The sequence below is a fragment of the Adiantum capillus-veneris genome, chromosome 21 (genome assembly GCF_014529385.1).
Source record: "Adiantum capillus-veneris isolate H3 chromosome 21, ASM1452938v2, whole genome shotgun sequence".
NCBI lineage: Eukaryota > Viridiplantae > Streptophyta > Polypodiopsida > Polypodiales > Pteridaceae > Adiantum > Adiantum capillus-veneris.
In genome coordinates, this window is record NC_140951.1 from 31,737,464 (window position 1) to 31,763,564 (window position 26,101).

The window sequence follows — 26,101 nt, forward strand, 5'->3', positions numbered from 1 at the left end:
GAAAGGGCCACACTAGATGCAGAGAAGACATATCTTTTCTTACAAGCTGCAGGTAAAGAGTTTCAAGAAAATTTGGAGCTTCTTCTTGAAGATAAAGATGCTGAGAAAGGACTAAAGACCGACTGGAATGAGGTTGAAGGTGCTGTCTCACTGCTTGCCAAATGACAAAGAAGAAGGGACAAGATGGTAGTAAACACTACAAGTCCTTCCACCTCAACTTCTGACAAAATGGTAAAGCCTACTTTTATCGCTCCTAAGTTTGATGAGTCCATGCTAGATGAGCTTGTGAAGGGAATGCGTGACTAGAAGGTGAAGTTTGCAAAGCTTGAAGAAAAAGGCCAACCATCAGGGCCACTTCCTAGGCAAAGACAACAGCCCAAAGAAGGGTATGTTAATAGATGTATTTGGTGTGATAGTACAAACCATGTAAGAAGGGATTGTGATGATTTTAGTGATGCTTTGTCAAAAGATGTTGTGTTTTTTAAGGATGGTAAAATCCACTTAAGAGAGACAGGTCTACCCTTGAGAGCTGGCTTTGGGAAGGGGGGAATGCAAACCTTAGTTGAAGATATGGCAACCAAGCATGCCACCTCTTCAGCTGAGGCAGCTACTTATGGAGTAAAAATTGAACATTTTTGTGATGAAGAAGTGAGTGACCATCATGGTCAAATTTGGCCAAATTTCATGCAATTAGCTAAAAAGGGAAAGCTTACAAAAGAGATTCTACATGAAGCAGGTGATTGCATACGTCTAGAAACAGGATGGAATGATCCAGTGGACTCATTGTCAGTGCATGCCTACATTACAAAATGCCAACAAAATGAGGCAATTGTAGAAGAGAAGCGCAGACGTGAGAATGCTGATGAAGGACCATCAAAAAGAGCTTCTAGAAGTGGGGGAAGAAGCGACTCAATGCCTTCTCAAACACCCTCAACACAAGGAGCATCTCCACCTGAAGTACTCATGGAGGAGTCTACAACAGGAAAGAAGAAAGAGCCAACGAAAGGTAAGACAAAAGGCCCAACTTATAAACTACAATCTGATATTGAGGTTGCTACAGATTTAAAGAAAGTCTTGGAGGAAAGGATCTTGAATAGCAAGATTGAGTTTACTCTGGGAGAAGTTCTTGGCATTGCAAAGCGTGAATTCCATGAGGAGATCATTGACATCATCAAGAGAAAGAGGCAAACCCTTGCTGAAGTTTCTCGTCCACAGGTTGAAGGGAAAACCTCAAAGACACAAGGGATGCAACTGCAAAATAAGGAGAATGATGGAGCTGTGGTAGGATGCTACCAATCTAGTGGGAGAGTGAAGCAAGTGTATTTCTCAAATGATGATAAAGAAGTTGAAGATATTCCTAGGAGTTACTATTCACGAAGTCATTGGGCAAGGGCTACTACAGAAACTTTGGTCAAGGTAGGTGATCTTGAAGAGCCATTTGTTGCCTTGATTGACCATGGTTCAGAAATAAACATAATGTCAAAGAGTCTCTACAACAAGTTCAAATGGCCGATGGACATAGATCATGGCTGGATGGTAAAAGTGGCAAACAATTCATCCGGTGAATTGTATGCAGCATGTCCAGGTGTGAAGGTAACAATAGGTGATGTAAAGATTGACCAAAACTTCTTTGTACAGGATACATCTTCATATCATCTCATCCTTGGACAACCCTACATTGTGGGAGTTCGAATGGAAACAAAGGTAATGGACGATGGTTCAACATATGCTAGAATACGTAGCAAAGATGGTAAACGAGCTGTCCAATTTCTCACAGTCTGTGTAAACCATGAAAGAAATCGTGACAACCTCAGAGAACATCCTCTACCAAAGGTAAACAAAGAGTTTCATGATCATAGAGAAATGATGGGTTTTGGCCAAGTACCATTGTAAAGCGAGATTGCAGTGGTACAAAAAGAAAAAGGGTCTCGCTTGATCCAAAAATAGGTGAAACTTTCTCGATGAGCTCCTTGGTAACAAGGAATGGATCAGTATGTTTTACAAAACTTGAAGATTTGAAGAGATATGAGAGGCAATATGTGCATAATGTACAAATAGGCATGAAAAAGAGTGGGTTGCTAAAGCCTACTGAAAATGTTTTGGGTTTGTGTGAACAAGTTTCTTTTGTAGATACTATGGGTGAGCTTGATGCTATAATGAGGTCTAGTTTGCATCTTGAAAATGAAGTTGTGGAAGTTTGCTCTATGGAAATGTATCAAGTAATAGAAGCCTTTAAAGAAAGCCAAACAGTTGGCCCAGAAGTCCATGTTGAAACTAAATACAAGAGTGTAGCAAAGAAGGTGAAACCAGTAGCTTCACCCTTACCACCCAACAACAGGGAAAAGATTGAACGGGCTTCTTTACAACCAAGTTTGCAGAATCCTAAAAAGATCGGGCATACCTTCACAAAGGAGTCTTTTCAAGAATTGCAGATTGGTTGCGAGGAGTTTCTAACATAGGAGGAGACAAAGTGCTTCAAAGAAATGCTTTCAAAGCATGGTAAGGCTTTTGCATTTGAGCCACATGAGATAGGATGTGTTGATCCTCATATTGTAGCTCCTATGGTAATTTTCACAATACCTCATGTGCCTTGGAATCTGCGGCCTATTCCGGTTCCAAAGGCTCATTTGCCAAAGTTAGTAGAGCTACTGAATGAGAAAATAAAAATGGGAATCTTGGAGCCTTCTTGTGCTCCATACTCAAACAGGTGGTTCGCAGTTCCAAAGAAGAATGGTTCTCTACGCTTCATCCAAGATATGCAACCAGTGAACAAGGTGACAATTAGAAATGTAGGTACAGGTCCAATTGTGGATGAATTTGCAGAGGCGTTTGCAAGGAGGGCAATCTACTCAATGGGGGATCTCTACTCAGGGTATGATCAATTTCAGCTTGCAATCGAAAGCAGAGACTTGACAACCATGAGGACACCTTTGGGTTTGGTAAGGATGTGTACCTTGCCATAGGGAGCAACCAACTTGGTTGCACATATGATGAATGGGATGAATAAGGTCTTACGTGACTTTATTCCTCACATCACAATGCCTTTTATTGATGATTTTCCTATCAAAGGATGTGAAGAAAGTGACAAAGATGAAGCTTTGGATCTCAAGGGATGTCGCAGGTTTGTGGTAAATCACATAAATGATTGTGATAAAATTTTGTCTAGGTTGGAAGAAGTGAATCTTACATTGTCAGGGAAAAAGTCTATGTTTGGTGTCAATGAAGTGCTCATTGTGGGGCACATGTGCGGGCCATATGGTAGGAAACCTTGTCCATCAAAGGTAGATGCCATCCAAAGAATGAAAGAAACATGCACTAGCATCACTGAGGTTAGAAGGTTTCTGGGAGCATGTGTCTTCTATGTTATTTGGATTCCACATTATGCACATGTAGCTGATCCTCTTTATCAGCTGCTTAGAAAGAATCAAAAGTTTAAATGGACAGAAGCACATGTGAAATCCATGAAAAAGCTAAAGGAGTTACTCCAGTCAGCAACGACTTTGAGAAAGGTAGACTATGAGTGTCAAAGGCCAGTGATTGTGACAGTAGATACCAGTCCTACAGGGATTGGATGGGCAATAGGGCAAGATGACAAAGAAGGACACAGGTATGTGGTAAGATTTGGAGCAAAGGTACTAAGTGCTCGCCAAAGAAACTATCCACAGATAAAGAGAGAGTTATGGGGTATGGTTACAGCCTTGAAAAGTGGAAAAGAGTACCTAATTGGTGCATGTGTGGTTGTAGAAACAGATTGTCTACCACTTCTTGGGATGATTACAAGCTGCTCAACACCAGACATTGCTATGTTGCGGTGGATTGCCTACATTAAGTCCTTAAATCCCTAGTTTAAGCACATTGCAGGTAAAGACAATACAGTGGCAGATATGCTATCAAGGGCAAGGTATGAAGATGAGTCACAAATGATTGATGAGGGAGATGATGTAGGCACAAAATTCTATTCTATCTCTCATGTCAAAGGTAACAATGTTTGCATGACTAATTCACTTGAATTGTTCTTGAAAGATCTTTATGAAGGTGATTGTCTTTCTATTGGAAGGTACTTGAGTACTCTAACAAAACAGGATGATTGGTCTGAACAAGAATTCAAGAGGATACGCAGGAAAGCATATGGGTACTTTTTAAAGGATGGTTACTTGTGGAAGCATCCTAAGCAAAAGGGTGCTACACCACAATGGGTTATATGTAAAAAAGAGACTCAAGTAAAGCTCATGCAAGAGTTTCATGAGAGTCTATGGGCTGGACATAGGGGTGTGTGGGCAACCTTCTCCAAGTTGAAAGAAAAATACTGGTGGAAGGGTATGTATAAAGATGTATCTCAGTTTGTAGAGTCATGTGTAACTTGTCAAATGTATTCAAATGTTCGACATCGTGATGGATTGCACCCTACATATCCACTAGCCATGCACTATAAATGGGTTGTGGATCTAGTCACGATGCCTTTAGGACTCTGGCAGATGAGGTACTTGGTTCTTGCACGAGAGGACTTAACTAATCAGGTTGAAGGAAGAGCATTAAGAGCTAAAACCACAGAAGCTGTGTGCAAATTCCTTCTTGATGAGGTGATTTGCCGTTATGGTTGTGTGGGAAAGATCACTGCAGACAGAGGTGAACTGGATGCCGAAGAAGCAAGGGAGTTCTTTTCTAGATTAGGAATCAAGCTTTCTCTTACTACAGCTTACAACCCTGAAGGCAATGGAAAGAGTGAAAGAGGGCACCCTCCTATCATCAAAGCTTTGGCCAAGGCTTGCGAAGGAAGAGTTGGTGAGTGGCCAAAACTGTTACCATACGCTTTATGGGCTGATCGTACAACACATAGCTCAGTAACTGGCTACATGCCTGCAGAGCTAATGCATGGTCAAAAGCCAGTGATGCCGATTGAGGATACAATTCCCACATGGAATGTACTACCTTGGCAAGAGGGGCTTAGTAGGGAAGATCTCCTTGCATTGCGCATAAGGAAACTAGAGAGAAGACCTGGAGACATTGAGGCTGCAAAAGAACGACTCAAAAATGCAAGATTGAAAAACAAGGACTACTTTGATAAGCGACATCGGCTCAGGAGCAAAGCAATTGACAAAGGTGACTGGGTTTTAGTGTATGATAGTAGCCTTGATAACCAACACACAGTCATGCGTAAGTTTTCAAAAAGATGGTTTGGACCATATGTTGTAAAACATGTGCATGAAAATGCTACTTACATCTTGTCTGAACTAGATGGCACAGAAGTAAAGATTCCCATTGCAGGAAAAAGGATCAAAATGTTTAAGAGAAGAGGAGACAATGATCCAGAAAATGTTGATGAGGAAGAAGAGCAAAACACAGGTGAAGATCAAAGTGAAAATGAAGCTCTGGAATCACCCAGTGAAGATGAAAGCAAGGAAGATGTACAAGAGGGCTGATCTTACAAAGAAATAATTTGGCACATACTGGAGGATGTGCAGGTTTAGAGGGGGTGGATGTCGTGCTGTGACATGTACATAGTGGGAACACATGCTACAAGAGTTATCTTGTAACTTTTTAGATACATAATTATATTTCCTATAATGTACATATGCATATGTAAGTATAAAAATAAGCTTTCTATCTCATCTTATTATTTATCTCAAGGGTAATGTATTCTTACTTTACCATCAAAAAATACTATGGAAAAAGTGTCAATAGCTCCACCTCTTTAACTTGGGGCAAAAAGCATTGATTCTTTCTTTCTACTATTTCATTATCATCTCACACCCTAGCTAGATCCTATATCTAGGGTAAACTCCAATATATATATATTCTACGTATTTTTTATCCTTTTCTTATATTTCTTTTTAAATAGCTACTAGGAGAGAATCAAATCCTAGTGGGACACTAGGTGGCATGATTTCAAAGATACACTTATTTTAATGCATTATTGCAAGAATGATTACAAAACTTTGTCAAGGAGCAATGCCATGCTTTCATATGGCATGAGGTGTCCTTTGGAATCAAATGAAAGTTTAGGCTAAGGGGACCACATGAAGACTTTTGCTGCCAGAAATGGACCCTATTTTGATGAATTTTTTACACAAGGTTCCAATCTGAATTGGAAAATGATTTTAAAATGAAAATCATAGCTAATGAGCTGAAGTTTCTGCCCATATTTTTACTTTTTTATTTGGAGCTACGATTGAGGAGATATGATCAAAATACTGGACCCCAGTCTGCCCACATCATGCAGGGACAGCTCATTTCCAACTTTTCCAATTCATGTTCACACTGGCTTCTCTCTTCTTGTGTAAACCCTTGTGGGTTCCCTTCACCTATAAAAGGGGACCTCTTCTTCCTTGGAAGGAACTCAAGCATTCAAGCCATTGATGAGAGGAATTCTTGAGGGAGTGAGTAGTAATGCCTAATTGTACTTAGCCCCATTAACATAAGCCCAAGCCGACACTTTCTCCTAGAGGAAAACTAGCCATTCTTGTACGCCATCCTTGGAGGATCAACTATAATCAAAGAAGGTGTTGTACTTGGCATATCAATCAAAGTGGAATTATCCACTCTTCTTCTCTCTCCATCAATAATGGTGCCGAAGGGTTTCAAGTAAGATGTGTTCTACATTGATGTTTTCTTGATTTCTTGTTGTTTTCATTTTTATCTCTAATCCAACATATATATATGTATCTAATCTCATCTCCTTAACCAAACCTATCTCTCTCATTCATTCATCCTCTCTAGGTTCTCTTTGCTACAGGTACATCTCTCCCCGCAGTATCCTTATTGCCTACGGGCAAGAATAGGGCTTGGGTTATGGTAAGCACAAAACTACAATTCCAAAGAACAATTCGTAGCCTATTTGGTCAGCCAAGATTGAATGCCATTAACTCATCCATTAAACCTTTCATATTACCCATGATACGATATGACCATAGCCTTGATGTTTTCATCTTCGTATTGTTTTGACATTCTCTTTTGTGTTCTTTCTTTGTGTGTGTGTGAGTGCAAGAGAGAAAGGGTGAGTCTTCTTTGATTGCACTTCTTTCCAAACCCTAGTCTTCATGGCATCTATGGTTTAACTCCTTCATATAGTTTTTTGTTGAGTTCTCTCACAAACTCTCACAGCCATAAGCCCGGTGCTTTCCTGGCAAGACCGCAAATTTCTCGACAACGTGTACCTTGGTGGGAGGAGATTTATAGAGTGTTGGAAGAGAATCATGAAGGTGCGTGTGGCGGACTTTTTTCTCTAAAGATCACCTTGCATAAGATCTTGCAAGAGGGGTATGTATGGCCTAGTTTGCACAAGGATGTTCACCATTGGTGTAGGTCTTGCAATAGGTGTCAAGCATTGTTGAAGCCAAAGTTACGAAAAACCATTATGGAGTTTGATGTGTTTGAAAAGTGGGGAATTGATGCAATAGGCCCATTACCTATCACAAGCAAGGGCAAAAGCTATATTTTGGCTACAGTAGACTATCTCTCTAGATGGGCAGAGGCTTTAGCAGTAAAACAAATCACTGCAAAGGATGTGGAAAATTTGTGTACGATGAAATATGTTGCAAGTTTGGGGTGCCACTAGAGCTACTTTCGGATAAGGGGCCAGGATTTAGAGCTAAGCTGCTAGACTTTTTATGTGAGAAGATGAAGATTAGGCACCAGCATACCAGTCCTTATTATCCCCAATGTAATGGCTTAAATGAAAGGCTCAATGGTGAGTTGGTACAAATTCTTTCGAAAGTGACAGAGCACCAAGGAAAGAATTGGGATTTGGAATTGCCTAGTGCATTATGGGTGTACCATACTTCAGTGAAGACAGGTACAGGGTTTACTCCATTTCATTTGGTGTATGGAAAGGAAGCACTATTGCCTGTGGAGGTAGAGTCCTGCAGTCAAGATGTTAGAGAAGTTGCTTGGGCCGCCTAGTGATGCATTCAAAGAAAGACTCTTACAATTACAAGAGGTTAAGGTTAAAAGTAAGGGTATCAAGAAGCATGACTTGGTTTTGCGCTACAATAGTAAGCTGGACAACACCTTCCAAAAGAAGTTTCAAATTAAGTGGGAAGGCCCATTCAAGGTAGTGGAGTGTTTTCCAGATGGTACTTATCAGTTGGCTAACTTGGATGGGATTCTACATAAGTCAGGGGTAAATGGATTGCGTCTTAAATTGTATCATGCTAGATTAATGATGGTGGATCAAGATGAGCTTTCTGCAGAACAAGTAATGCCTGTGAGGGATGAGGAGACCTGTGACGTGGCGAGTCTCATATCTCTTTTTGGTGATGCTGATCATGAATGATCTAGCAGGCTAGGGGATGGGCAAACTATGTGAGGAGTTTTTTGGAGCAAGGGATTTCTCATATGTATATACACATTCATGGTGCATCAAATAAAGGGTTGCCCATTTTCTAGAGCCAGGTGGTTACGTGGGGCCCACATGTGTACAGGTAGGAAAGCATGTACATAGTGCATTGATTTTCATCGTTACCAGTACCAGTGCGTTTTTTCTATAATAATGAGGAGTTGGTAGCGCATAAAACTTCTCGAGGAAGTTATCCACGGGCCGATGACATGAGGTAAGAAGGTGCATCAGATGGCATCTAGTGGCGTCAGGAGGCTGAATGGGGTCAATATTTGCACGTGGATAAGTACGGACACACGTGGATAAGTACGGACACAACGTGGGTGTTCTCTTGTGATAATTATGTAGAAAGATCATCATGAGGACCATATTTTGGGGCCACTTCACGTGGTGGCGGGATGCATTATTGGAAAAAGCTGAGTGCCAGGTGTGCGGATGGACGCAGCAGGGTGACAACTATGCACTGCGAGGCCACTTTTTGGCCTGTTCGGGATTTGTTTGAGGTCAACTAAAAGGCCAAGGGTTACCAAGTAATAAAGATAAGTGTGGGAACTGAAAAACCAGAGAGAGGACCAAAAAAAGAGTGGAGAGAAGAGGAGGAACAACCGCAATTGGGTTTTTGCTCATTTTGGATCCTGTTTTGGCCGTAAACTGCTCATCCGAGGTCGGATTTGAGCATTTTGACATTGCAGACTAGGGTTTTGGGCCGTTTCGGACGCGATGGCACTGTCCATTTTTCCAAATTCGTCACTGGTTTTCTACTATTTTGGCTGGGTAAGTTTCTCCTGTGAGCTAAGCTTCTTCTCCAGTTTGTGATTGTATCTGGCATATGTTACCCATATTGTGTGAGCTATTTGCCCCATTGGTGTTGGCCAAGCTCTATTGTATCTAAACATAAAAAATTCTCCTCTTTTGAGCTGAGTTTTTTGGGTGTGTGTGTGTTTGTGTCTCTCTGTGTGGAGTGGGCAAGTGGATGGTCTCTCTCCTCTCACTCCATCGGTGTGTTCCCTGTCTCGGCCAGGTGGGTTGTATAAGCCAAGTGGTGCCCCAGTGTGTGTGTGTATATCATACCAAGAGTGTGTGTTGGGTCATTATAGAGGCATTGTGTGTGTTTCCATCCCGCTCACAACGGTGAAGATCTTTCCATGTACTTTGATTAGCAAGGGACTTGTAGGTCTTCCCTCATTGATCTCAAAAGGTGCTTTACTTGTAGAAGTATGTACAGTATTATTGTAGGCATACTCTACAAGAGGTAAGTACTTTTTCCATTATGAGTGTTGATCTACTTCGGTACCATAAGTCTTGAGTAGATCGAGTATCGTAAGATTGGCTAGCTCACTTTGTCCATCCATTTGTGGGTGAGGCCGAAGAGAAATTCAATCTTGTTCCTAAATTTTCAAAGAGACCTTTCTAGAAATTACTGGTCATTCTAGGATCTCTATTTGACACGATGGATGTTGATATTCCATGATGTTTGAAAATCTAAGATATGAAGAGAGTTGCCATTTGGTGTGCCTTAATAGTCTTTTTGACAGGAATAAAGCATGCTTGCTTGCTAAACCTGTCGACTATTGTCCATATTCCCGTATTCCCATGGATTGACTTAGGTAATCCAAAGATGAAATCCATGGATATACTCTCCCATGGTGAATTTGGGATAGGAAATGGCTGGAGTAATCCAGGTTGCTTCCCTCTATCATATTTGGTCGTTTGGCATACTACACATTTTGAAACATACTCTTGTATGTCCACTTTCATGGTAGGCCAATAGAAATATGTCTCTACTCCTCGGAGAGTAGGTTGAATACCTCTATGCCTCGCATAGGGAGGAGCATGGGATTCATACATAACTTTCTCACGAAGGGAATGGGTAACACATAGCCGATTGCCGTGGAGAAGATAACCATCCTGCAAGGTGAATGGTTCCTCTTTCTTCCCCAAAGCAAGGGCTGAAATTATGTCTCTAAAGTCAGTGTCAGTCGCATACTCATCTGTCATAGAAGATAGATCATAGTGAGTAGCTATAGACACCACATTAACTTTTGATCTTCGTGAAAGTGCATCAGCCACTTGATTGTGCTTACCAGCAACGTGAGCAATATGAAAATTAAATTGCAAAATAAAATTTTCCCACCTCATTTGTTTGTCGAAGAGCTTGGATTGCGTCATGAAATACTTGAGACTTTGGTGATCGGTTTGTAGAATGAATGGAGTCCACAATAAGTAGTGCTTCCATGTGTCTAGGGCATGTGGCTAAAATATCTTTCTCATAAATGCCCAAGACTCGTTCATCAATATTGAGCCTTCGGCTCTCATATGCTATGGCATGCCCTTCTTGAAGCAAAATTACTCCAAGGCAATCATCACAAGCATCACATTGTACCTCAAATGGCTGTGAGAGATCCAGAAGCACGAGGACTCGTTGGAAAGTAAGCTTCTCTTTGAGCTTATCAAAAGCATTTTGCTCCTTAGCAGTCCATACATACTTAACATTCTTCTTAGTTAAGTCGTGTAGTGGTCCTGCTACTTGAGAGAATTTTTCTATGAAGTGTCTATAGTATGCGCACATACAAATAAAGCTTCTTAGCTCATGTAGATTCCTTGGGTTAGGCCATGCTTTTATTACCTCTAACTTTGATGGATCCATACGGATACCATCTTGAGAGATAATATGACCTAGGTATTGAATCTCTTGAAGGAAAAATTTGCTTTTCTTTTGGTTGAGAAAAAGCTGATTCTCCCTCAATGCTTGAAAAATCACTTGGAGATGTTGCTTATGTTCCTCCAAAGACCTAGGTATTGAATCTCTTGAAGGAAAAATTTGCTTTTCTTTTGGTTGAGAAAAAGCTTATTCTCCCTCAATGCTTGAAAAATCACTTGGAGATGTTGCTTATGTTCCTCCAAAGACTTGGAGTAGATGATGATATCATCAAAGAACACTCCAATGAATTTGCGATACGGTCTAAACATTTTCTCCATTAGACAATTGAATGTCGCTGGTGCATTAGTCAAGCCAAAAGGCATGACTAGATATTCATAAAGACCAAACGTTGTGCGAAACGTGGTCTTTAGGATATCTTCATCCACTATCCTTATTTGATGATATCCTTGTAGACCCTTGTAGCTTATCAAACATATCTTCTATCCGAGGCCCGGGAAATCATTTTTTGATAGTGATATGGTTTAGTGCTCGATAGTCCACACGCATACAATATGTACCATCTTTCTTTTGCACTAAAAGGACTGGAGAACAAAAGGGGGAGGAACTAGGCCTCACCATCCCTTTGTCTACCAATTCCTGTACTTGCCTCATTATCTCCTCTTGTTGAGCTTGTGAGACTCGATAAGGAGGCGGTGAGCTTCCTGGAAGGAGCTCAATACGATGGTCATCATCCCCTCGTTTTGGAGGTAAGTCCATAGGGATATCATCGATGAACACATCTTGGAATCCTTTTAGAAAATTAGACAAGTCTAACTCTTCTTGATTCCTACAATTTACATTTGATGAAACATTAGGATCTTTTAGAGACTCTTTGACAAAAATCATGTACGCAGAAATTGAGCTCTTCATTGACTTATCAAAAGCAGGAGGATGGAATAGTGTGACCACTCTCACTAGCCTATCTATATAAATGTTCTTTCCCCTGTAGGTGAAGTAGATTCTCCTTTCAAGGAACTTCATATTGGCAGCCATGCAATCAAACCACGGTGCCCCTCGGATAGCATCCTCATGTTGGAGAGGAGAGTTGAAGAAGTCTTCTTTGTGGACATGGCTTTGGACATGAAGCCTGAAATTCCCAATCAAGGGAGTAATGGAGGCTTGCTATCCCTTTAAAGCTGTGTTAGCTATTACCATATCTCCCATCTCAAAAGCTTGAATGCCCAACTTGGTGGCCAACTCCATTTATATGAAGTTTTGAGTAGAGCCAGGGTCAAACAAGATGAAGGCATCATGATCTCTTACCTTTACCCAAGCATAGGAAAGTGACGATCCTTTGCAATGAGCATCCTCTTTTGGAGCTTCAATGGTGGAAGCCCTAGGAGTCTCATTGCAAGTATTATTCTAGGAGCAAGAACGATAGCCATGTCCTTGCTCCCCACACTTGAAACACTTATGGTCCTTGCAAAAAGCTTCAAGCTCTTCAAGAGAGAGTTTGTTTTTACCTTTATAAATTCCCTTCTCCTTGGACCGATTGTTGTTGTTGTTGTTAGAAGTGCCTTGGGAGGAATTTTGAACATTGGTTTTCCCCTTTGCATCACTTTTTCCTTTGTTGTCCATGGGATTGAAATTACGTTTAGCCCTTTGATGAAAATTGATGCATGAAGCAACCATGGTGTGATGGATTACTTCGCTAATAGTACCAAGCCATTGAGAGTTGATGTATTTGGCCTTGGCCATCTCTTTAGGTAATCCCGCACAAAATTGCTACCATTGCTCGGCAAAGTCTATCTTTTGAAAGACAGTAACCTTGAGATGTAAATTCCAAAACTTGTCTACATACTTGTGGATAGACTCATGAGAGAGAAGCTTCAAGGTGCACCATTTGGTAAGCACTTTTTCGTTTGCATCACTTGCAAGGAATTGCTTCATGATGGAAACTCGTAGAGTTTTCCATGTCTTTGGGGCTTCGTCGTCGTCATAAGGCTAGCCCACAATTGATGAGTTGATTTCTAAAAGTGTATAGCTACATGGTATAAATTGGAGGACTCCATAAAGCCCTCATCTCCGAAGGCCACATCAAATTTATGGATGAAGGCCAACACTTTGTTGGTAGCACCAAAGGTGCCATCATAGGTGAGAAAATAGATATTCTTTCCCCCCTCCTTGAACTTATTTAGCTTTTGTAACCTTCACCATGCAGGGAATGATTTGCGATGTCCTCCCCTCTTGTATTCTCTAGGAGAATAGCCATAGCTTTCGTCGGAAGCGGAGGAACGTGAAGAAGAATGAGAAGAGGTCAACCTCTTCCTAGCCCTTTTCTTCCTTTGTTTCCTATCTTCCCTTTCGGATTCACGAGGAGAAGGACTATGTGTGGGCTCAACAAAACCGATAATAGATCCCAATTCCACTTACTCTAATATAATTAACAACACCAACCATTTATAGGCTACTTAAGGACCTCTCTTCTTAAGCAAGAAAAGAGAAACCAAATGCTCTGATATCAATGTAATGGAGTTGGCCTATTTAACTTGAGAGTAGAGGAAATTAATGAGAGTACTTTTGAGAAATGACTTTGCGAGATAGCGGGTGAACATAATTACAGATAGCAACATAATCATAGCAATTAGTTAACTTGGCATGATTAATACTTTTGCAAGAGAGATAATTTAGAGAACATGACAAGAGTTGAGGACGGGATTTATGTGGAGCCGGGGTCCCCCCTCAAATAGGCATTTGTATTATGATTTATCCCATTAAGAGAGACTTGTTACAATACAATCTTTGTGTTCTTTGTGACATAGGTGATGCAATGAAGATGGAAAGCTTCTTGCATCACAAGCATAACATAAACTTGAAGAAATCTTTAACTATCCCAAGCCTCAGTCCCAAGACCTCAAACACCTTCGAAGGTGGAGAGAGCTAGCAGGGAATGAGGGTAGGGAAGAGAAAGAAGAAACATTTCATAGGAGAAAGAATTAGTTCCTCACTTATCATAACTCTTATTGCTAGTGTACATAATAGAATAGTAATGAATATGGAGATGGCAAGCTCAAGCATTGAAGCATGGCTCTTGGTTGGATTTGCACTCCATAGCCAAGAGTGTTGGTGTAGGCTCTCAACTTCTCAAGGAGCTTGGAGAAGGAGATGGAGCTCTTGCCTTTGCATATTGCATAATGAGAGTGTGTGTGAGTGCGTGTGGGTGAGTGTACCCCCTAAGCAACCCCCTAGCTTGCTTGGGTCAGCCCCCCCTTGTAGCTCATGCTTGAAGCTCATTGGACCCCTCAAGTCCTAGCCAATCATAAGCAGAAGTCATGTCAAAGCAACAAGGGTAGACTTGGGACAAGTGTCCCCCTTTCCCCTTTGAGAGAGAGGACTTGATAAATGCAAAATTAATTAATTAAATCTCCTAATTTATCATTGGACCCCTTGGGTGGCCAACCAATAGGCTTCAGGCACACAATGAGGGAATCATGAGGAGGAACTTGACAAGTGTCCCTTTTGCTTTCTTTGTACCATCCATGCCTTGTGTGAGTGTTTGGGTGTTCTCTCTCATTCCCCCTCTTGTAGGGCTCGCCCTCTCCTTGTAGAGATTGAATCTTGACCTTTTGACACCTCAAGCCCCTCATGCATAGGTCCAGTTCCCACCACAAGCTTGGCCCTTAAGCACTTTAATCTTGGGTTGTGTTCTCACCTTAAGTGCAACCCTAACATCTCAAGCATGACAAGAATCTCAATCATCAAGCACCTCAAGCATCTCAAGCACCTAAATCATCAAGCACCTCGAGCACCTTAGTCATCAAGCAAGACAAGAACCTCAAGCTGGGGTCGAGTTCCCGCCTCAAGATCAGCCCTAGCTTACCTAAGGTCAGAGGACTTTTACACACATTATTGGAGGTCTTCAATGAAGCTAACCCTAAGGTCTTATGCTCCATTGGTTAGCCTTGCTCTTTGATAGATTATCTCTCATTTGGGCCCCTTTACCATTGGCCCCGTGTTGAGATAGATCTTTAAGCACATGTCTATATCTTAACCCTTTTTAAGTGACCAGTTTAATATGAGAAAATATTTTGGGTTGGTTAGATATTAGATTTAATGACATTTAGTGCTCTATAGTCAACACACATACAATATGTGTCGTCTTTGCACTAATAACACGGGTGAAAAAAATGGAGATGAGATAGGCCTAACCATGCCCTTCTCAACTAACTCATGCACTTGTTGTGCATAATCTCCACTTGTTGAGCTTGAGAAACTAAATAAGGAGTTTTATTAGGCGGTGAACTTCCTGGAAGAAGTTCAATTGCATGGTCATCATTGCATCGTTTAGGAGGTAGTTCACAAGGAATGTCATCAATAAAAACATCTTGAAATCCCTTGAGAAAATTGGATAACTCTAATTCCTTGTGATTGTTTATATTTTCTTTTGCTAAAGCATTAGGTTCATTTTGAGAATCTTTAACAAAATTCATGTACACATAAATAGAGCTCTTTATTGACTTATTGAAAGCTTGTGTGTGTACAATGGGTATGGTGTTACCCAACTCTTTGGCATCTATGTACATATCTTTTTTCCTGAACCTGAAGTAGATTTGCCTTTTAGGGAATTTAACATTGGCAGCCATGCAATCAAACCATGGTGCCCCTAGGATTACATCATCATGCTTGAGAGGAGAGATAAAGAAGTCCTCTTTGTCCACATAGATTTGGACATGGAGCCTCAATTTCCCAATTAAAGGAGTGACTAAAGCTTCTTACCCCTTGAAAGCACCATCGATGGGTAGGACATCTCCCATCTCGTAGGCTTGGATGCCTAGCTTGGTGACCAACTCTTTGGATGTGATTGTGAGTAGAACGAGGGTCAAAGATAATAAGAGCATCATGTTCTCTTACCTCTCCCCAAGCATGGCATAGAGGAGATCCTTTGAGATGAGCTTCCTCTTCTTGGATATCGACCAAGGTAGCTCCAGGAGGCTCATTTCGTGTATTCTTTGTGGGGAACGATAGGCATGCCCTTGCTCCCCACACTTGAAACATAGGTTATCTTTACAATAATGATCAAGCTCTTCAGGGGAGAGAGTATATTTTTGCATTTATAAACTCCCTTATCCTTAGCTTTGTTGTTGTTGGCATTGCCTTTAGGAGACTTTTGGACATTCTCCTTCCCCTTAGGCTCGTTATTACGGTCCTTATTCTCCATGGGCTTAAGATTTCTCTCAGTCCCTTGTTGGAAATTGATTCGGGAAGCCACCATGGTATGGTGTATGACCGCATATATGGTGTGTGGCCTTTGGGAGTTGACATGCTCCACCATATCTTCAGTTAGACCCATACAAAATTGTTGTTTTTGCTCTCCAAAATCCATCTTTTTGAAGACAGTGTCTTTGAGATGTAAGTCCCAAACCTTGTCTACCTATTTGTGAATAGGTTCGTAGGGAGAGAGCTTCAAGCTTCGCCATTCAGTGAGTACTTTGTCTTTGGCATCGGTAGCCAAAAACTACTTCATGATGGAAGCTCTTAAAGCTTTCCATGTTCGTGGAGCTTCACTGTTTGCCCGTAGGCTAGACCACCATTTTCTGGGAGACTTTTGAAAATGAATAGCTACATGGCGTAGCTTAGAGGACCCTGTGAAGCCCTCATCTCCAAACGTTGCATCAAATTGTTGAATGAAGGCCAAGGCTTTGTCCGTAGCACCAAAGGTGCCATCGTAGGTAAGGAAAGAGATGTTCTTTCCTCCCTCTTTGAACTTTTTGAGCCTGGACGATCTCTTCCATGCGGCATAGGATTTCCTATGGCCTCTTCTTTTTGGTGGTTCAAAAGGTGCACCATCACTTTCTTCAGAAGAGGAAGAATGAGGAGGATGGAGAAGAGGGTGACCTCTTTCTTGCCTTTTTTCTTCTCTTGTTCCTCTTTTTCTACACCGTCACTTTCTTCATAAGAGGAAGAGGACGAAGAAGATGGAGAAGAGGTTGACCTTTTTCTCACCTTTTAATTCTCTTGTTTTCTGTCATCGCTCTTTGAATTATGGTGTGGAGAAGTGTGCAATGGTCTTCTTCGTTTAGGGGGTGTTGGAGAGCGTTTTTTCTGCCATCTTCGTGGAACCATCTCCACCGAGGTGGCAGGAGACTCACTTCTTTATTGTTATTTTGGTGGGGGATCTACCATTGAAGCTTAACCTCTTCTTTGGGAAGGAGATGCATCGTCACATAGTAGCCCGTCCTGTACGGATCCTCTTCTACTTCCCTTATTGGAGAGAGGTCTCTTTTGGAAGTCTCACAAGGAGGCTTCCTACATACTCTTTCTTCTTGGTGGGAAGTTTGGAGAATCCCATGAGCACGTAGCTGCATTTGCACTTCACTTTGGAGGGATGGATTGCCCATGGCTTGTTGAAGCCTAGAAACAAGGTAATTAACAAGCATAGGGGCATCATTAGTAGCCCGTTCATTGGGAAAATCAAAGATATCAACATTAATTTTACTCTCTTTACTATTGTCAACCATTCTAACAACTTTTAGGTGTACTTTGGCACTGCAAGCCCTAGTTTCTACTCCTCTTTACCCCTTTAGAAAAGCACTCAAGCTCCTGTACCCGTGGCTCGAATATCATTAGTTGCAAGGAATAGAAAAAAGGGTCTTTCACCACCACAACAGTTACCGGCTCCTGTCAAGCTTCTAATAGCTCAATAGTGGGCAAGCCCCATACGACTCCACTATTAAGACCATAGCTCTCGATGGTGATGCCCTGTTATCTGCACGGAGCAGGCGCACTGCAAGGCTAAATCTCTATTCTACTTACTCAATTGCAATTAATAATACCAACCATTTTTAGTCAGCTTGAGGACCTCCCTTCTCGAGCAAGAAAAGAGAAACCTTGTGCTTTGATACCAATATAACATTTAATGGCCTAGTAACTTGTGTGTAGCGGAAAATAGCATAGACATAGTGAGCATTTCATTAGAATAGATTCCTAATGAGCATAGCAAGAGTGCTTGGATGGAGAGAGCAACAAAAGCATAACACCTAGTTAGATAGTCATGAACGATAATTCAAAAAGAGAGAGAAATTAAGCTATTGACAACAGTTGAGAACCGGATTTTCATGGAGCCGGTCCCCCCTCCAAAAGTCTTTGTATTATAGGTTTCCCCCATCAAGGGATAAATTTTACAATACAATACTTTGTGTTCCTTCAATAAATTGCTGGTGCAATGAAGATGGAAGCTTCAAGCACGAAGCTCACACTTATAAAACACAACATCAATTCCCTCACGGTCTCAGACCCAAGATCTCACACACCTTCGAAGATGGTGAGAGCTAGCGGGATATGAGAGTAGATCGAGAGGAAGAAGGAGTATTCTTACGAGAAATAAGTATATCTCCTCACATAATCACTCATAATAGCTTAGCATAGCTTAGTAATTAGCATGGTAGAGGAGATGAGCATGCATCGGAGCTTGGCTCTTGGTTGGATTTGCATCACAAAGCAAAGAGTTGTGATGCACACATGAGATTGTGTGAGTGTGTGTGTGTTTCTCTCTCATCCCCTACTAAAAGGGCTTGCCCCCTCCAAGATAGTGATGTGGGAAGACGTTTGAGTCTTCCCACAAGCATCCAATATTCCCTAGGTTTTGACCATTGGACCTTACCTTTGAATTTTGGAACCTTAGCATTTTGGAAGTCTTAATAGGCTGAACCTTAGGGTCTTTGAAGCCCATTATTGCACCCCCCTTTGGTTCCCCATTCCTTCTTTTGGATCCATCCTGTGACCGATCTGCTAGCTTAACCAATATTCTAGCTTTTTCTCCCCTAGTACTTCCCCATACTAAATGATCAGTTTAACATGAGAAAATCATTTATGAGAATTAGATATTAGTTTAAGATATTATTTTATTATGAAAACAACCATCTCTCTCTCACTCACTCTGGCTACTACTCTAACTTTATCCCTAACTCTCACTCAAAGTCATACTCTAACTACCCAATTATTGTAGCTCTTAGCCTAACTATCAATTCTGTCTAACTCTAACTCTAACGCTAACTATCTTTCTCTCTAACTCTAGCTATAATGGTAACCATCTATATATATCTCTCTAGCTCTAACTATAACGCTATTAACTTATTCTCTAACTTTTTCACTAACTCCCTCTCTCTCATAACCCCTTTATCTTTAACTCTCTCTATTTAACTCTTCAACAATGCTCTACCTCCATCTCCCCCTTATCTCCAAATCTCTCTATATAGCTCCATACTTCACTCTTAACTCTCTCTATATAACTCTCCCTCTAATGTATAATCTAACTACCCACTCTAACTCTATCTTTCTACTTTCATTTTGTAATTGTAACTATAACAGAAACTGACTGTCTATATAACTTAAACTGTACTGTATAATCTAACTTCTCTCCCTCTAATGTATAATCTAACTACCCACTCTAACTCTATCTTTCTGACGCTAACTGTAATTGTAACTGTAACGGAAATTGTCTGTCTCTATAACTTAAACTGTTACTATAACTTTAACTCTAACTCGCTCTTTCTATGAACCCCCTGAGCGAGCTAACACTTTAACAAGGCTCTAACTCCAACTCCACTATCTCTATCTAACTCTCATTCTAAGTCATACTGTAACTCTAATGCTGTGTCAAAATGTATCTCTCCTCTCTTTCTGAAAAAACTATTTTTTTTGTCATACTCTAAACCATCTATGTCTATTAAACAATGGAGAGAGAGGAAGTTAGAGAAAGAGTCAAAGAGATTAGTGCTCAAATGAAAATCATTACACCACTTGTTATTGTAATTGACAACGAGACCACCATGAAGATTAAGATTTAGTGATAGGTAGGCAAAGAAACAATCAACAACTACTCATTCACAATCTGCCTGACTCCAAATTGCATTTACTCTACAGAGAGACACATCAGCGTCGTGCAAGAGAGAGTTACAGAGTAAGGGAGAGACCATTTCAAAAGAAATGACGCAGGCATTGCTTAATTTTATTGCTGGATTACATCAATATAGAACCTGACAAGATGCAATCTTACGTGAAGCATCTCGTCCACTTGCCAGAATTCTTGCTATCTGCAATTGAATCTCGACAGCTTTCTCTGCACGCCTTTCATCTGCTTCAATTCGACGCACTTCGGCCTCAATCATGCGGAGCTCAACCTCCTTCATGGTTTTTTGCAAAACTTGATAGTCCCTCCTTCAGCTCAGCACCCAAGGAGGAGCTGGCTTCGGATAGACAATGTTTCTTCTTGCATCGTTGGCCCCGAACGGAGTCGGCAGGCCTACCACCAGAACTTTCTCCAGCACCATCATTGCTCGGCGCGCTGGTAATTCGTGTGGTTCGTGGTCCCTCTTGGGAGGGGGTTGCTACATTTTGATGCTTGTCATTGTTAGGGATGTTGACATCGTCATTGTCTGCATCATTGTTTTTGTTGTCTTCATCCTCCTTTGCTGCCCCAGGCAAAAAGTCCTCCCCATTGAAGCCACTAGCCAAAAACCACGCACTTTGGGTGTTCTCTAGATAACCTGAGACATCCTATCAAAAAAATCCCAAGTAGATGGGGATGCACCAGTACCTTCTTCAGCCCTTTTCTCTCTCTGGTAGGTCTTACGAAGAGAGTCCCATTTATTTTTGCATTGTTGTGCCAAGTAGGTAGAGAAAAACTTCGAGTTCATTTGTAGCGCAAGACCGGACCAATGCTTCTGCTTGAAGTTTCCTTTGCCTAGGCTAGTCCACTTCTCCTGGAAGAAGTCCACCACAACTGCTGAAGACATAGTATTTGTGACTAAGCTTACTTCATTTCCTTGCTAAGAGGTTGCCTCGACCGTTGGAAACTCTAGTAGAGGTATGTTCTCCTCCATGGCAGGAAGGAGAACATGAGTAGATGGCAAGGAGGCATCGCCACCTTGAGGAATTGAATGTCCAAGTGGACGAATGCTCGGTAGGAACACGAGCATGGATCCATGTGGAGCCGTTGCAGGAATGCCTACCATTCTGTTGTGTTCTGTAAGGTTTGACGGTAGGTAGTGGATCCCCGAAGGAAGAGGCAATTGCAAATGGACTTGATCGTGCATAATGTAGTCGCCAACTTGCAAAAGTTGACGGAATCCATTGGGTGGTGGCGGTGAGGGTACCATCTCTGTGGACAAAAATTATGGCTCAATTGGATGGGGTGGTTGTTCCCAGTGGACGGAACGTGGAGGCCGATATGTTGTGAACGCACTCAAAAGTGGAGATCCTGGTCGCAAATGAGCAGGGCATTGCTGCTCCATTGTATGTCCCTACAAGCATTAGGACCACCACAATTAGCTAAAACACGAGGTAAATATTGCTACTTTAACACAGAAAGTGTCATTTGCATTTTCATTAGAGTGGGAAAGGTTCTAAAATGCTCTGCACCTCCCCCCCCCCCCCCCCAACACACACACACACAGAGAGAGAGAGAGAGAGAGAGAGAGAGAGAGAGAGAGAGAGAGAGAGGATACCTTAGTGTGTGGGGCTAGGTGTGGGTTGCTTGAAGTTATCAGGGTCGAGCCTTTTATGACCAAGTTCTAGTGCCTTTAAGTAACTTTTTGATGTGGCGCAGAGGAGGTGGTGGTAGTTGCACTTATGGGAAGACGGAGCACAATTGTTCGAGAGTGCAGCAGTTCATCCCTTGGAGCTGGAAGATACCGCGAGTTGATTTTAGAGGGTGCAGGTGGAGGTTGCTAACAACTAGGGTTAGCAACCTTCTCATACCTTCTCTACGTGCATATGCTGCGTGCACACACAGTGTCACACCTACACACACGTAAGACAAGTAAGTAGTAACGATCGACGAGAAACCACCGATGACTCGATAAGCATCGAAGCAAGCAGGAAGTGCAGAGAGAGAGAGAGAGAGAGCTACGTACCTGCATCAGACGCAGAGAGATTATGGGTGCAGGTGCGCCTGTAGAGGATCAGCATCGACCCTATGCCCTCCTTGTGCCAACGAGTGGCCTAGGCCATGTCAACGCGGTTATGCTACTCGCCAGGTCACTTGCCGCGCAGGGCTTCAAGGTAAGCTTCATCTACTTCTCCTCCTATTATGCAAAGCTCAAAGCAAGCCAGAAACTTGTGCTACCACATGCGTCTGCGTCACATGCGGAAGCTGGCAGGCAAGAGCGGCCGTCCTCTCGCAGCATAGGTACTGGTAGATCACCCCGTGTACATAGTGGAGAGGAGGATGCATCCTCTCGTAATGGTTTCATTGATATCCATGTGGTCGAGGATGGCTTCGACCCCCATGACATCTATAAGATGCACTTCCTTGCACTCACCCCTGCCATGAAGGAGAACTTGTAAGCCTCATACTTCAGCTCCGAGAGCAGGGTAGCCCACCCACTTGCCTTATCTCTGACACCTTTGAACCGTGGACAGCCCATGTTGCAGAACGTGCCGGCATCCCTTGCATTGACTTCTCGACATCCAATGCCATGTCGTACGTCCATGCCATTAACCTTCCTACCCTCATCTCTGAAGGAATTTTCCCAGAGAAAGGTGCTCATGTTTATACTGTCTGGAGTCTCATCTAAGTGCCTTTTTAACATGTTGCTCGCACTCTTAAGGACCTTTAGTATTTTACATACCCACAAGAAGCTTCTGACACTTTTTTTCAATCCTGACTCGGTTTTGACAACATGATGAAAATCTTCATCGCAACACACCAAGATTGTTGCATTTTTTAATTTTTTTTTTTTTTTGTGGTTTTGCTGTATAGTGTTCAACATAATGAGCTTCTCCAGTGTGAGCATTGCACTCATAGCAAGCTGTGGAAATGAGGCACAGGTGTACATGTCTGCCGGTCCCCTAAGCACATCTAGCGCTACCAAGGTACACGGTTGAATCCACAATGAGTCTAGGATATATTACTGCTGTACACCTACCAGCTAGGCTCACTGTGCCACTTTGGGACTGTGCCGCTCTGGGAAATGTTGCATGCAAAGGAAGGAAGCATGACGATGTCAACAGTTTGGTCTCTCAAAACCAGAAAGTTTTAAATTTCTGTTCTGCTCTCAGTCTAATTGAATTGAGGCTCAAACATGATTAACATGTGCAGGTTCCCCCACAAAATGGATCCGAGATTTCCCATTGATGCTACATCACATCTCTGGCTTGCCCCCTTTCCCATCCGAGCATTATCCCCCCAACATCCGATTCCTGGACTCTACCTCGAGCCCAATTATCTGTTTTTAGCCAGGTCTCTTCATGTGTTAAGCATACAGAAAGGATCCTCATCCACACAATGGTGGAGCTCGTGTGACACTTTTCGAGCATTCCAAGTTTCCGGAATCGGTGCTTATGCAATTGGGCCGTTGATTCAATACGCAGTGAGGCCAGAGGAGGGCTTCTCAGGATCTTCAGCATCACAAGCAAAGGAAAAATCAGAAGTGTTGCCAATACTCGATGAGCAAGTAGATTGCATCTCCTGGTTAGATATGCAGGCTGATTTTCCGTAATTTATATTGCATTTGGCAGTTTTGCAAGCTCGACTGTGAAAGAGACTCAAGAGCTTGCCTTTGGACTAGAGGGTAGTGGCCTTCTTGTGGGTTGTAAGAACGGATCCACAGGGTGGTAAAGAATCGCTGCAAGTGCTCCCAAGTGGGGGTTCCTCGAGCGGACACGGGCGAAGGGGATGATCATCGGGTGGGCACCACAAGTGGAGGTGCTAGCACACTGGGCAATTGGAGGATTTTAAAGTCACTGTGGAGGGAATTCAACACTGGAGAGTATCTGTGAAGTACCTATGTTGTGTTGTCCGCATGTAGCAGAGCAGCAATTAAATTCACACTACATATGTGATGTGTGGGGGATGGGATTGGAGCTCGGGCGGACGGAGACAGGTGGCCTAGAGAGAAGGGATGTGGAGGTTGGTGTGAAGGGGTTGATGCAAGAGGCAAGGGGGGTGAAAGCCAGGGACAAAGCTCATGATCTGATGGAGCTTGCCAGGAAGACATGCAAGAGAGGGGGCCATTCATATGGCAACTTGAAAACGTTCTGTGATGATATGAAGATCTTGTGTTCCAAGCCTCCTTCAAGCATGTCTTCTAGGTAAGGGTGGGACTCTATGCTAGGTAAAGGTCTGTATGTTTATGGCATTGCCGCCAAGAAGTATGTTTTGCATTGATTTTCTGTTGGCTTTCTATTGGAGAAGGCATAAAAGATTCGAATACATGGGATCTTTATTACAATTGATTGTAGTACGTTTGTGAACATTTGCCTCACGTTGGAGTCTTGCTGGATGTTGAGAGTCACAAGAAGCTTTAGACAGATTTTCACCATCATCCCAAATTGTGAATTATGACAAAATCATGACCTTTTGCGCGCGCATCTAGCTAGCTGTGCAGTGTGCAGTGCCAAGCCCATAGAAGGTCATGATGTTGAATACTATGGGAAAAACAGTGAAAGAGGATCTCTTTCTCGAAAGGAAAACTGTCGAAAATTTCTCGCCAGTGATCTTGTCTATCTTCACATGATATGGAACAAAAGCTACCCCCACCACTCCTAAAGGTTACCGGCTAGAGGTGAAACCATATTATGGTAACTAATCCCCCCTAGGAGTGATTTAAACAATTGCTAGCACTTATGCATAGGGAAATACCAACCCCCAAGTGAAATTCATAAAGGGGAGTAAGTCCAAAGCTTTGCAAAATGCTTCAAACAAGTTCTCACAAGTCAAGCCTTTGTGAAAAGATTTGCACGGTTGTCTTGTGTAGGCACATAGGTCAAGCTGATGTCTTTTACATTGAGTCTCTCTCCACGATGGTGAGTTTCTATACCTTGATGTTATTCATGCAAGCATGTGATAGTGGGTTTCTTGCAATTGTTAAAGCAATCTATGAAGAAAGCGGTGGAAGCCAACACCCAAATCAGCCATACGACATCTAAGCCGAATGCACTCAATTGTAGCCATGAAAGCTGCATTGTACTTGGCTTCACAGGTAGAAGTGGTCACTATAATTTTTTTCTTGCTCAACCATTATATGCATGATTTGTCAAGAATGATACAAAAATTTCTCTAGTGATCCTAGGCTATGCATAAGCTCCCTTGTGAGGTTACCTACTAAACATGAAGCCTTGTAATGTATACATAGATTAAACATCCAACAACTTGTTAATAGAGTGTGACATCAAAGTGATCAACACTTTAAAGCCTAAACTTGTCTCCATAGGAGTAGCAATAGGCTTTCAACCCTAAAGACCAATTCTATGCAACAATGTCTCAATAAACTGTCTAACACAAAGCAAAAATTCCATCAATTTATTTAAATTGAATGCCTAATAATGATATAACATCCTCGATTTAGGACGTAGTTTTTTGGCGAGCAATTTTTTATGAGCGTTTTTTTTGGAATTTGACGAATTGATTCCAAGATTTCTCTCTCTCTCTCTCTCTCTCTCTCTCTCTCACACACACACACACACACACACACACACACACACTCACACAGGTGTGTGTGTGTGTGTGTGTGTTGTGCTGGTGGATGTATGTGCTAAAAAATAAAATAAAAATGGTATCACCTTCTATCACCCAAGTGTGGTAGATTGGTTATGCCATCTCTCTTGACTAACCGGTCTAGAGGTCAACTCTCCTCGTCGGATAGATATTTAACATCTCTTGTGATAGATTTGTACGATGGAAAAAATTCTTCTCTTCTTCTTCTTCTTCTCTCTCTCTCTCACCCTTATCACACAACATGTGCCTAGAATTCTCTCTCTCTCTCTCTCTCTCTCTCTCTCTCTCTCACACACACACACACACACACATTGAATTCCTCTCTTCTTCTTCTTCTTCTCTCTCTCCCTCTCTCTCTCTCTCTCTCACACACACACACACACACACACACACACACACACACATTGAATTTATCTCTTGGCAAACACACCTCGATCAAACATCCAATATTTACAAATCTTTTTTTTCTCTCTCTCATGTACACTCATACAAGCATATAAATAGACCCGAATCATTGTGCACACACTCACTCTTTCAAACATTATAATCTATGTCGAGTAACAAAATAACCAATGTTATGAGTGCATATGGAGCTAGAAGAGAGCAAAGGAGGCGCTCACAATATACA

The 26,101-nt window shown here is 42.0% G+C and overlaps 1 pseudogene across 1 annotated transcript; it reads left to right on the forward strand.

Annotated features, from left to right (window-relative positions):
* Positions 1–21,583: 21,583 nt before the first annotated feature.
* Positions 21,584–25,138, forward strand: LOC147430739 (UDP-glycosyltransferase 85A1-like; annotated as a pseudogene). The gene is made up of 3 exons (XR_015185736.1): positions 21,584–22,517; positions 22,738–22,987; positions 23,077–25,138. The product of XR_015185736.1 is annotated as a UDP-glycosyltransferase 85A1-like (transcript).
* The last annotated feature ends 963 nt before the right edge of the window (positions 25,139–26,101 follow it).